This window comes from Saccopteryx bilineata, chromosome 1 (genome assembly GCF_036850765.1).
Source record: "Saccopteryx bilineata isolate mSacBil1 chromosome 1, mSacBil1_pri_phased_curated, whole genome shotgun sequence".
Classification (NCBI taxonomy): Eukaryota; Metazoa; Chordata; class Mammalia; order Chiroptera; family Emballonuridae; genus Saccopteryx; species Saccopteryx bilineata.
Window position 1 is genome coordinate 49,369,045 of NC_089490.1, and position 12,759 is coordinate 49,381,803.

General features: G+C 40.4%; 1 protein-coding gene across 4 annotated transcripts in view; it reads right to left on the reverse strand.

Moving 5' to 3' along the window:
- Positions 1-12,759, reverse strand: part of IMPG1 (interphotoreceptor matrix proteoglycan 1) — a 138,711-nt gene that overhangs the window by 111,078 nt on the left and 14,874 nt on the right. The gene's annotated exons all lie outside the window — the stretch shown is intronic.

The following is a 12,759-nucleotide window of genomic DNA, read 5'->3' on the forward strand; positions in this document are numbered from 1 at the left end:
ACCTAGGCGGGGGTGCAGGTGGGGACGCAACAGAACAACCAACCCGCCTCGTGGCGGCCGTTGGGAGGTTTCTGCTGGGTGGAGCTCAGAGGGTGCAATCTGCTTGAACGTGAGTGAGGGCCAGAATATTTCTTCTATGGCTTGTTCTTCTATGCAGGGAGGTGAGAGGAAAGAGGATGGGGCAGGCAAAGTGAGGAGACTGGCAGGAGATTTGACTCCCCAAGCCCTTTCTTCCTGCTGGCTCTGCTATGTCTGCTAAATGAGGCCTAGGCTTATTTTTAACTCGTAACTTACATTCATTCAGTGAGCACTTTTTTTTTTGTTTGGAAATTTTTCCATCTGTATTATCTCCTATAATTCTCACAAAAGCTCTACTATATAGATAAAACAGATACAGTTTTCCTCAGTTTACCATACAGTAGGTTCTTGAGGGTTAGAGGTATTAGGGCATGTTAACAGTGTGGTCAAATCTTGAGCCCTCCACTCCCACCCCTCTCTGTCCTTTTATTCATTCCACCATTTAAGAAAGAAATTCTTGGCGAAAAGTTGGGACCACTCACTGTGGCTCCTTGGTACTGTTAGCCTCTGATTTACAGAGACTTATATTCCTATTTTACTAAGAAGGCTCTTGAACTCCTATTTTTTGAAATGAGGCACAGACATGGGTGTCAAGCAGAAATCCCAGCAGAGTGGCTGGAGAGCAACTCAAATCTTGCTGCAAAGCATAAAAGTTTCTCCTTCTTCATGGGGGGGTAGGTAGAGTCCTGGTGGGAATACCGTAATTCCCCATGTGTAAGATGCTCCCATGTATAAGACGCACCCTAATTTTGGGGCCCAAAATTTGAAAAAAAAATGTATTACATAAAGTTATTGAACTCAAGGGTGTTTTTTTTTGTGTTTGTGTGTGTGTGTGTGTGTGTGTGTGTGTGACAGAGACAGAGAGAAGGACAGATAGGGAATGACGGACAGGAAGGGGAGAGACGAGAAGCATTAATTCTTTGTTGTGGCACCTTAGTTGTTCATTGCTTTCTTGTATGTGCCTTGATGGGGGGGGGGAGGCTACAGCAGAGCAAGTGACCCCTTGCTCAAGTCAGCGACCTTGGGCTCAAGCTGGTGAGTCCTTGCTCAAACTGATGAGACCGTGCTCAAACCAATGAGCCCACGCTCAAGCCAGCGACCTTGGAGTTTTGAACCTGGGTCCTCTGCATCCCAATCTGATGCTCTATCCACTGCGTCACCACCTGGTCAGGCTCAAGTTTTATTCATCATAAAATTCATACAACTCCTCATCACTGTCAAAACTCCCATTCATTAGCTTGTCCTCATTTCTGATGACAAATCACTGTTTTCAACAATGAGCACAAAAAATCAGGAAATGCAAGTAAAAAATTCTACAACCATTGTATAAGACGTGCCCAGTTTTTAGACTCAGTTTTCTCAGGGGGGAAAAAAAGTACGTCTTATACATGGGGAAATACGGTAGCTATTCTCTGTCACTTTGAGGAGTCTCAGTGTGCTTCCCCAGTCCTGGGCAGTGATAAATTCTTAGGAATTCCAAAAGGGAAAGGGGATGAGAGGTTAATTTGCTCACCCAGCTACACACCACACCAACAAATCAATCTCGAGTGGATGAAGCATGGGCATCAGAAACTACTGAAAGTCTCCAAGTGATGCCAGTACGCAGACAGGTTTGGGAACCACTGTTTTACAGATGTGGAAAGGTACTTTTGGCATAATAGTGATCTTCCACCTCAAACTAACTTGAACGATAAGGAGGAAGTGACGTCATACAGAGGAAAATGAAAGGTAAATGATGTCCGGTTCTGCCTTTCTGCCATTCTCTCATTCTCTTTGTTCAGTTCCCTCATGTGTCAACTTAATCCATAGACGGGCTTCCACTGGATTAAATATGCGTGCCCTTGTTCATGTTGAAAATAGCCTTTCCTTAAGTATGGCTGAATTATGCCGTATGTCTGGACCACTACCAGTTGTGAAGAAATACGGCTGTGCCATTGGCTTGACCCGAGTGATCACAGGGCAGGGGACTAGGATTATCTGGAGTGGCTCATTCTGACCATTTTCGCTGAGTCAGCTTGGCAGCATGGCAAAGTGGAAGGTGCCCATTCAACATTGGGGCAAAGTGCAAGAAGGAGAATAGGGGCTGAGTATATGGCCATTAGTGCCCACTACATTTGGAAAAATGAAGATTTTAGTTTAGAAATGATCATTTTTAATAACCCTTTCAATCAGTTATTAATTACAGTGTGGTAAGTTATAATACAGTTTATTGTAATTGTATTTCAATTACCATTGGTTTAGAAATAATATTCACTCCACCCTGGCTCTGGGAACAATGCTATTCTTTGCTTTGTGGCAGTGTTGTCTCGTGCTTGCCTGTTACTTCATACTGGAGGGCCCTTCTTTTCCTTCTTCATTTGTTGGGCTCCTACCTTTCCTTCAAGGGCCAGTTTATAAGCTTGTATCTCTTCTTTTATCCTAAGCTCCCTCAGATCCCATGTTCATAATTCATTTATTGCTCCTCCCTCTTTCTCTGATGTGGCTCATATCTTTACTGCATTTCCTGAGTTACTGTATTCATTATATGCCTACTATGTTTCAGGTCCAGTATAGGATATTGTGATAAGTTAGATGAAAAATGTCATGGAACTTGTGTTGTAATGCTCACACAGTAATTTGTTGTAAATAACAGGAGTTTCCTCCTTTAGACTGTAAATATCTTTCTATTTGCAAACACTGCTTTTAGGGTGCAGACAGCTCAGTATTGTGATTCTGCCCTTTCCCCAGCCTCCTTGGTGCTTGCCTCGCATGATGTTTTGTACAGGACAGATATGCAATACATATTCATTAGGTGAATTAATGAAAAAGTCCTGTGGAAACATTAATGGGTCTTTTACAATATATAACTGAGATTCATTTAAAAAACCATTAGACCATGAAAAATAGCTTCATATGTCCTGTCTACTTACATATTGCAACCTCCATTTTAAATTTCGACTTCATTCTACAGTGTCTAATATCAGAGGCTCTGGATATAGCCATCTCATTACAGTGAAAAAGCAAAAATTCCTTTGTGATTGAAGACCAAAAGAACAGAAAGGAGATAGTTTAAGCATAAAGTATGTTTTAGTAAAGTCAGCATCCATGGAATCTTTCAATTTTCCTATTATAAATATATAATAAATGGAACCAATTAAAGCACAAACATCAATGTGAGGAAATATTAATACTGCCTGGCTTGTAAGGATGACAAGCCATTAAGTCCCTGGCCCTTCAGTTATTGTATGTGATAGGCAAAAGCAAAACCCTAGTTAAATCCAGTGCTCTACCTACTCCACACCTGCACCCTTGTAGCTGAACATGGCTGGAGGAAAAAAAAAACACCCCAAAAGACACACTATAAATTTGTGATCCTTAAATAATATTACATTACATTTCCCTGGTCCATTGAGTTTCACACTCTCTTGGAGAACTGCACATAAGTTTTCTCAGATTTCCTGCATTTCTTGCCAATTCTCACTCTCAATTGATGACCTCGCACTCAGCGATGTCCTTACTTCACATTTTATTGAGAACAAGAGGAGTCAGAAGAGAACTTTATGAATTTCTAGTACTGCATCTGCTCACTGGTTGCATCTGTGCTCAGATGCTCTGCCTTTTCTCCTGCGTCCATCGGGTGAGCCGTCTGTGTTCCTCTGCGAGGCCAGTTCTTTTACCTCCACACTGGATCCTGGCCTTGCTAACCTCTCAAGGACTCTCTTCCAGAAACTCTCCTTTCGTTTGCCTGCATTGCTATCTTTTCTCTTTTTACTGCATTATTCCTGTTATCCTACAAATGAGCTATTTTCCCCTTCTATTTAAAAGATTCTCTCTTGACACCACTTTTCACTCCAGCTACTGACCCATCTTTCTATTCACCTAGCCAAACTTTTTGAAAGATTAGTCTTTATCTCTTTTCCTAAAACAAAGCAAGCTCCTGCCTGACCAGGCAGTGGCTCAGTGGTTAGAGCGATGGACTGGGCTGCGGAGGATCCAGGTTTGAAACCTCAAGGTCACGGACTTGAGCACAGGCTCATCCAGCTTGAGCGCAGGCTCACCAGCTTGAGGAGGGGTCGCTGGATTGAGTGTGGGATCATAGACATGACCCCATGGTTGCTGGTTTGAGCCTAACTGTTGCTGGCTTGAAGCCCAAGTTCACTGGCTTGAACCCAAGGTTGCTGGCTTGAGTGAGGTGTTACTCACTCTGCTATAGCTCCCTGGTCAGTGCACATATAAGAAAGCAATCAGTGAACAACTAAGGGGCTGCAATGAAGAATTGGTGCTTTTCATCTCTCTCCTTCCTGTCTGTCTGTCCCTATCTGTCCCTCTCTCTGTCTCTGTCATAAAACAAAAGCAAAAACCAAGCTCCTATATGTGTGAAGATTCCTCTGCTACCGCAAGCAAAACTGCCAACAATTCCTCCCTTTATTCCCTCCTTCTTTTCCCTTTCATTCCTTTTTTATTTTGATGTTGCAATGTGCTCATAGAATCTGGGGTATTCAAGTGCTAATGTGACACCTCACCAGAAGGTGTCGCTATATAACACATAATATATTGAAAACTCAATGTTGGAAAATAGAACTCCAATATATCTCTTGAGTTAGGAATTGTACATGTTGAGTTTTGACATTTGTTGATGAGGGTGGTGATTTTTCAGCAAACCAGACCATTTGAGGAAAGGCTGAGCATGGTGGAATGAACTTCTTGGGCTGGGAGGTTCTCATGAAAGGTCCCGTGGCTGGAAAATATTTTGGCGGGTAAGAAGGAGGACAACATGTCCACGGGCAGGGACAGTTGCAGCAGGCTAAGGAAAGTGGTGGGCCCTGGAAGTTAAATTGGGGCTTAAATGAAATTTCCTTAGCCACTCTGTGCTGGAGCTGACCCAGATCCTGTAACCCCATGGAGCTATGACAGTTTGGAAATTTCCAGATAAATAAAAAGGGAAATAAATGAAACAATCACTAGATTCAAGTACTGAATTCAAATATTACTTTATCCCCCCAAAAGTTAAAATCTGGGCAAGGGTGGAGTGACAGTTCTAAAAGATTGGGCTTTTGACCCTTCTTTTATTGTTTTAAAGCCCGATGGCATAAGCATTGCCTGAGCATGTTTGCTAGCCAATGTGAAGGCTAGCCCTGTAGTCAAAAGAATCTTCTCCACTTCAGGTTCTAGGCTCGTGGCCATGTGGCCTTGATGTTGGCTGATATGTGGAAGCCTCCACAGGCCACATCTTCTCTCTGTCATATCACTAAAAAGTATATTTTCGTCCTTTCTGTACCAAAGTTAGTCCCCAGTCATAGGCTGCTTACAAACTTTCCATTTCAGAGCTCACCCTTGCCCATGAATTATTTTCCTTCTTGATTGTGTATTAAAGTGCGTCCTTTCTAACCTGTTTGAATCACTCTTCCCCAAACTCTTTCTTCTAGGGGAATATTTTCCCTCTGTCTAACTCTGCAGACTTTCCCTCGTAGGATTACTATATACATATAGTGACAATAACAGACAACCAGAACAGAAGAATGGGGCTTTCACGGAAGCATTGTTATGAAAACAACAGCCACTGGTATAAGCACTTAGCGAACCCATTACTTCTTCCCAAGGGAAAGGCTATAATGTCTTAATGAACAAATTAAAGTAGAGACAAAAGTTACCGGAATTCCTACAGAACAAAAATCTATTTCAAAAACAGAATTCCATAGAGAGAAAGTAGATACCAGTTCAGGACCAAATCAATGAATGAAAGTTAAAAAATAATAATTTAATCTCGCATACGCTTCCCCACTTTACCAGGAAAGAATGAGGAGTTGCGACCGTTCTGCAAATGCTCCGCTTGTTTGGCGATTATATCCGGTCTACCCCCACGTTCGCAGAAACGCTCAATTACACACCAGAAAGCTTTTCTCCACAGAGCAAGAGCAACTAAATGTACGTCATGCTTAACATATCTGAAAATGCCTCAGAAATTTTGCAGGTATCCTGGACACCTTGTTTAATGCAGTTCCAGAAAATCACGTGGATGTTAAACCCACTGTTTCCTGCAACAACACACGAGCTTCCATACTTTGCTTTCCACCTCTCTTCCTACGTGCAGTTCCCCAGAAACTTCCAAAATAGAAATGAAGAAAACTTCCAGTGAATTTTTAAAAGGAAATATGGAAAGGGCATTTCTTACCATTGTCAGTATACAGACTGATTATCACTCCTGCCCGGGGTGGGGTCACGTAGGGGTCGGGTGGTCCCACCTTTGCCTTCTCTGAAGCTACTGAAACTTGGAAGCTGTGGCAGCTTTGCTTACCTCCCCATTAGCATTCGTTCAGCAGCACCACTCCCTAGTGAGGGTGAAAACCAGGGCTCCCTTCTCTCAACGAATTAGAGCAGTTGCCTTCTTCTTCTCATCGCAAAAAATCGGATCTAGCCATTACACTTGACATGTCAGAAAGGAAAGGGTTAAAACCTTGGAAAACCATTACAAGAAATAAAAGTTGCTACCTTCTATTTTCTATTCTCTCTGTCTACATATGTATTAAGTCTCTCTTCTACTTCACTGAGTTAAAAAAGAGGAAGAACCAAATTTATAGGTGAGATGCTGAGAAATTTTCCTGATGGCATATGCAGCTTAGTGGGTGGGTAGGAACAACATTGAAGTTGAAGGGAGAAGCAGAAAAGAGAAAGGGGGTTGCCTCTTCTGCGTACAGAGGGGGTGGCCCTCTGAGAGGGAGGAGTGGTGAGCTCCCCGTGACTGGGGATGGCAGGGATTGAAGAGGCAGATCAGCAGGGCCTTGCCTTTATTTGTGCCCAGAACAGAAATGTGTGCTAACTTTCATCCCGTTTGTGGGGAGAGATGGGAGGGCATATTGAAAAGGGAGGAACTTTCTTAAAGATGGATGTCCTCTCTCTGTCCTGGGAAATAGAGAACCACAACTGAGCTTGTCATGGGGTGGCTTGAAAGTCTCATACGAGGTCACAATGCAGCCTCTTGGCTGAAGTCCACTTACAGCCCACTGCTAATTCCAGAGGCCCCGTTCCTACTGCAATTCCAGAACCACAGGAATGCCCTTGACTCTCAAGTGCCCTCAAGATATGCAGTATTGTGATGGAGATCCTGAGAAACCACAGGATCAACACTGTTGTGTCTTTCTGGAGTGTTAAGTTAACTGCAGAATTTTAGCAGAAAAGTTTGAAATGTTAAGGATTGTCACTGCTTTTCACATGAATACATAAGCAAAATCAGCAAAATTCTTTCTCCCCTAAATGAGCCAGCCTTGAAAGTTTGGAGAATAGGATATTTCTATAAGCTGTGATTAACTGTAAAGTATTATTATTTGCTTTGAAAAGAAAAAATGGTGAGTGGAGTTGGTTAGGGCTGAGGTCAGGTTGAAGAAAACAGGATGTGAGACAGAATGAGATGGACTATGTTCAAGTTGCTGGCCAGCTTAGCAGAGGCTTGTTTTCAGGAGCTGACCCAAGAAAACCAGTGCTTTCTCCAGCAGCATGATTTTTCAGTACACCTCAGATCATCCTGGTCGGGCAGCTATCTTCTCTGCATAAATGCAGACCAACCCCACGAAGCCACTTTTAATCATCTCATTCTTATATTACCTGAAATTCTACGAACCTTTGTGATTGTTTCTGCTTCCCAATTTTTAATCCATCTGTGTATAGATTTTGGCACCATCTCCAATAGATTTCAAAACATGGAGTTTTACATCAATAGTCCACGGATAAGAGATTTAGAATGGAATTTTACAAGTACATCTGAGATATGTGGATGATAAATTGTAATTGTACCTCACACATGTATGGGATGTTATAATTTTCAGAGCATCATTATAGGCCAGCTTGACACAAAGGGGGAATGGGATGGAAACCAAAGGGTTATGCCAAGACGGTGCTGGGTCGGTGCTGGGTCACGCACAAGCTAGAGGTGAAGTCAGCCTGTGAGCTATTTAAAGTGGGTGGGGAGACAGGAGCAGGAACTCAGGGACCTTCTGAGAACCTATAAAAAATTTCTCAAACTCAGGAGGAAGCTAAAGTCAGAAGCTGGGGGTACACTAAGGAAACATCAGGGGACAGTAATGTGGATTTGCTTATGGGACATGTTAATGAGATATGCCTCTTTCCTTCTGGTTTCAGCTGTGCTGAGTTGCCGAAACATAGGGTATCTCTCTTCCTGCAATTCCTAGGGGTGCCCTATATATAAAACACACACACACACACACACACACACACACACACACACACACACATATATATATATACTGCTCACAAAAATTAAGGAATATTTCAAAATGAACATGAAGCTATAAAATGTCTCCAATTTTGGTGAGCAGAATATTTGGGGCACACTGATCTTGTTAGAGTCTTATAGCTGAAGCACTCATATTAAAATCAGCTCTAATTTAGCCCAGTATCTTTACTTTCTGAATCTTGTTTGCTATCCATGATTCTCATATTACAAAACATGCAATACCCTACTCTGTAGTTTTAGTGCTCTCATGTAATTATGGTCTTGGAATACGTTGAGAGTTCTGAGTAAAGAGAATTGTATGTATAATATCAGTGCAATATTGCCACAAAAGAATGGTATTTAAACTACTAACTGAGAACAGAATTGAAGCAGATTAGACGGAAACAGTTTCAAATTTCTGCCTGTTAAACTTTCTGATGAATAAGGACTTATTATAGTTCCTGCATAGAGGGAAGTTAAACTTCATTCTGAGAACATGTGGGGCTGAAGTTACACACTACTTTTCCTTCCGAAGCCACTTCCTGAATGTGGGCAACTAATCTCTATATGCTTCAGATTTCTAACCTAAAAAGGGTATAACAATACTGACACCAAAGGTTTGCATTGATGTCTGCATGTTATATATAGTTTTGTTTTGTTTTGAAGGTTAAATGAGAAAATAGATTTCTAGAATATTGTGGAAGGTCTGGCACATTGGTAGCTATTATGATCTGGTATTTCTCTATTTATTCTGAAGTTAGGAGTAGGCATAAGGTAGAAATAGGAGTGCCTGATTTAGCAAATAAAATAAAGAATCCTCAGTTAAAATTGAAATTGTGATAAACAACTAATAATTTTTTTAGTAAAAGTATGTCCCATGCACTCTTTGGGACACATTAAAAACAGATAAACAAAGTATTATGGTTAAGACATAGATTGTCAGACCACGTTAAAAAAAAAAAAGATGCTACTCTATGCTGTTGTAATAGACTCATCTGAATGAAAAGAGAGAGACATTAAAAGGATGAAGAAAGTTGTAATATACAAATACTATCCAAAGTCAGAATTCTGCTGGTAAATATTTAATAACCAACTCTTGTGGATGGATAGAGAGGCATGTTTTATAGCATTTGCCATTTTCTCTGTGTTAATACTCCTCTATGACTGATTTCAAGCCATAATGTGATATTATTGAACACTGATTTGGGGAAAAAAGACCCAAAATAGATGAAAAGATATTCAACCTCATTAGTAATCAGAGAAATACAAATTAAAACCGGAATAAGATACTATTAAAAACTCCTGCATACTGGCAAACTCAACAAACAAACAAAAAACAAAAACAAGTCAGGCAAGGCCAAGTGTGAATGAGGATTTAGAAAATAAGGAAATCTCACTCACAATGGCAAAATCACTTAGGAAAACAGTTTGATATCATCTGGTAAAGTTGAAAACCTGCATACCTCATGACATACAGTTTTCCTCCTAACTGGAAGAGAGGAAGGGCCCATCTAGACTTTGGAGAAACTCCTGCCTGGTGTGAGCACCAGGGGTCACGTGCAAAAGTGTTTGTACCACTGTTGTATGTAATAGCAAAGTCCATCAACAGGAGACTACATACACGGTGTTGTATCTGCATTACGCTGTATGTAGTGTGTCTCAGATGCCTCCTCTTATGAACCATCTCAGGACCTCTTAGCCTCACCTTTTCTCAGACCAGCTCTTCATAGGTGCTGATCCACTATAGGAGACAGGCCCACAGCTCTTTGCCTCATGGCTCTGTCATCGTGTTTTGTTTTCTCTTGCCCCAGGATTTTCTGTGGCTGTGGAGTTGTGTGAAGCCTATGACCCACCAGCTAGAAGTGCAGGAAAGTTACTATTCTGCGAGCCAAACATTTGAAGGGATCTCCTATGAATTCTTCTCCAATTACCCCCAGGCTCTTGCCGTCATGGACTGTCTGGAGGTCCTGTGGTCTCCAAAGGCAGTTCTTTGAGACCAGCAATTGGTAACACTTGATACAAAGTGGTGACCAGTTTGGTAAGGCATCTTTATCTTGGCTCTCACTTGTTCACTGACTCACTCCTTATTTTCTTTTCTTCCTGGTTCCCTGAAAATGCACTCCTTAACGAAGAGTTACAGGTAAGCTTTTGCTTTAGGGTCTGCTATATGCACAAAGTGGATAAATCTTAAAACATATGTTGAGCCAAAGAACTAAGTTATAGAAGACCACATACAGCGTGGTATTATTTATAGAAAAATCACAAAGAAAACAATGCCATGCATTATTTAGAGAATATATCTGTATGTGGAGACACTAATGGCAAGTAATGGCATGATTAACACAAAATTCATGACAATGGTTATCTTTGGCACAGAGTAGAGGGAGAGAACTTGTTATTACTGTTCTCTAAATAACACAGATATGTTTTGTACACTCTTTTTTATTTTTTTAAAAATGAGCAAGAGAGAGAGACAGAAAGACAGGGACAGACAGGAAGGGAGAGAGCTGAGAAGCATCAGCTCTTAGTTGAGGCATCTTAGTTGTTCATTGATTGCTTTCTCATATGTGCCTTGACCGGGGGGTTCCTGCTGAGCCAATGACCCCTTGCTTAAGCCAGTGACTTCAGGGTTTTGAATCTGTGTTCTCAGGCCAACCCTGTATCCACTGCACCACCACCTGCTCAGGCTGTTTTGAATCCTCTTTTTTTTTGGTATGATATTGTTGAATATTTTATTTGTTATTAAAAGGTATTTAACAGTACTATAGATATAATCTGTGGGTGTATTAGAGTATGCCAATCTCATTTTTTCCAAAGTATCATCAAATACATAACATTGAAAAAGATGCTACATCACATATGCACATATATACTTATACATATACACATTCTCTCTCTCTCTATATATAAATACTCAAATGTGTGTATATGTGTGTACATACTCATATATACATATACAAGTGCAAATATATTGATGGTATTTTCAAATAGCAGGCATTTTCAAATTAGGATATTTTGTAAACAACAACAAAAAATCTTTTAATGTTTAACTTCCTAATAAGAGGTAGGAAAAAAGAAAGGAATATTCAAACTATAGGATTATTTCTCATGAATTCGGAACATTTATGTTATTTAGATAGAGTAGAAGATATACTTTTTTAAAATTAATTTATTTATTGTGTTTACATAGATTCAAGTGTCTCCCCAAAAGCACCCCCCCCTGTTTTGTATACTCTTGATGTGTATTTCCCAGGTAAGGAGAATTACAGAAATGAGTATGGATGGGCCAATGGCAGAGATTCTAGCAGTAAGGCTGGAAAGGAGGTTGTGGCCAGATCACAGGAACCCTAACAAAAATTATTGGACTTTATTCTGAAGATACGGGGAGGCTCTGGAAGTTCTTTCTTTTCCTTTTCTTTTTTTTCAAGCAGGAGAATATAGTGCACAACGGACAAGTTAGTGAAAGCTGGAGAAATATAGAGATATTTATAGGATCGTATTGACACAATTTGCCACTGACTAGTTCTGGGTTTAGGAAATGGAGAAATCAGAGGTCAGAACCTGAGAGGAGACTGTTCTGCATGGTTCCAGGAACTGGGGATGAAAAGGTGAAGTTGGGTTAAAGAAGCATTTGGGTACTAAAATTGATAATGCAGTTGTGTGCTGAAACAGATTCACATTGGCTCCTGGCTCCTGGCTCCCGAGAGCTGATTGTGCACATCGCCAATAGATGGTGTCATGTTGATAGTTTGAAATTGGCCACAATAGGACTATTTATTTATATTATAGACATTGGCAAACACTATAGTTAAGTATTTTAACCCCTGGAGAGAGATAGTTGCTAAATATTTATTAGCACACCATTTTATAGGATTCGGTAACAAATTAAATCTGAAGAAGAGGAAGATGTCTTAGATGATACCAAAATTCCTGACTTTAGAGATAAAGTCCTGAAACGAAAAGGAACGAAAGAAGCAGAAAGCAGAGTGGTTTATACTAGAAAGGGGGTGCTCTTGATATTACAGAGAACAAGATAGATATGATTCCTGTCCTCACGAAGCATTTAATTATTTTTTTAACAGTGTGCATTAGAGCATTCTATGTAGCTTTTTAAAATACATATTCCTGTAACCTACTTATGAACCTAATTTAATCAGTGCTGTTTTATGTAAAATGGTTGCAAATATGAAGCAATAAAATGAAGGAAGTGATTATACGAATCATTCTATGGGTCCTATTAAATAATGAGACCTCTTTTATCAGACTGAAAATATATTTATGTTATGATTTACTAAAAAAAAAGGGAGACTAAAACAAATTCCATTAGCCCATAATATAATGATCCATATATCATATCTTTACAGAAGGGTAATAGATCATGCTTCTCAAACCTAGCTGTACAGTATAATCACCTGGACAGCTCTAACAATTACGCCATCCCAGACAAATTAAATCAGAATCTTTAATGCAGGAGC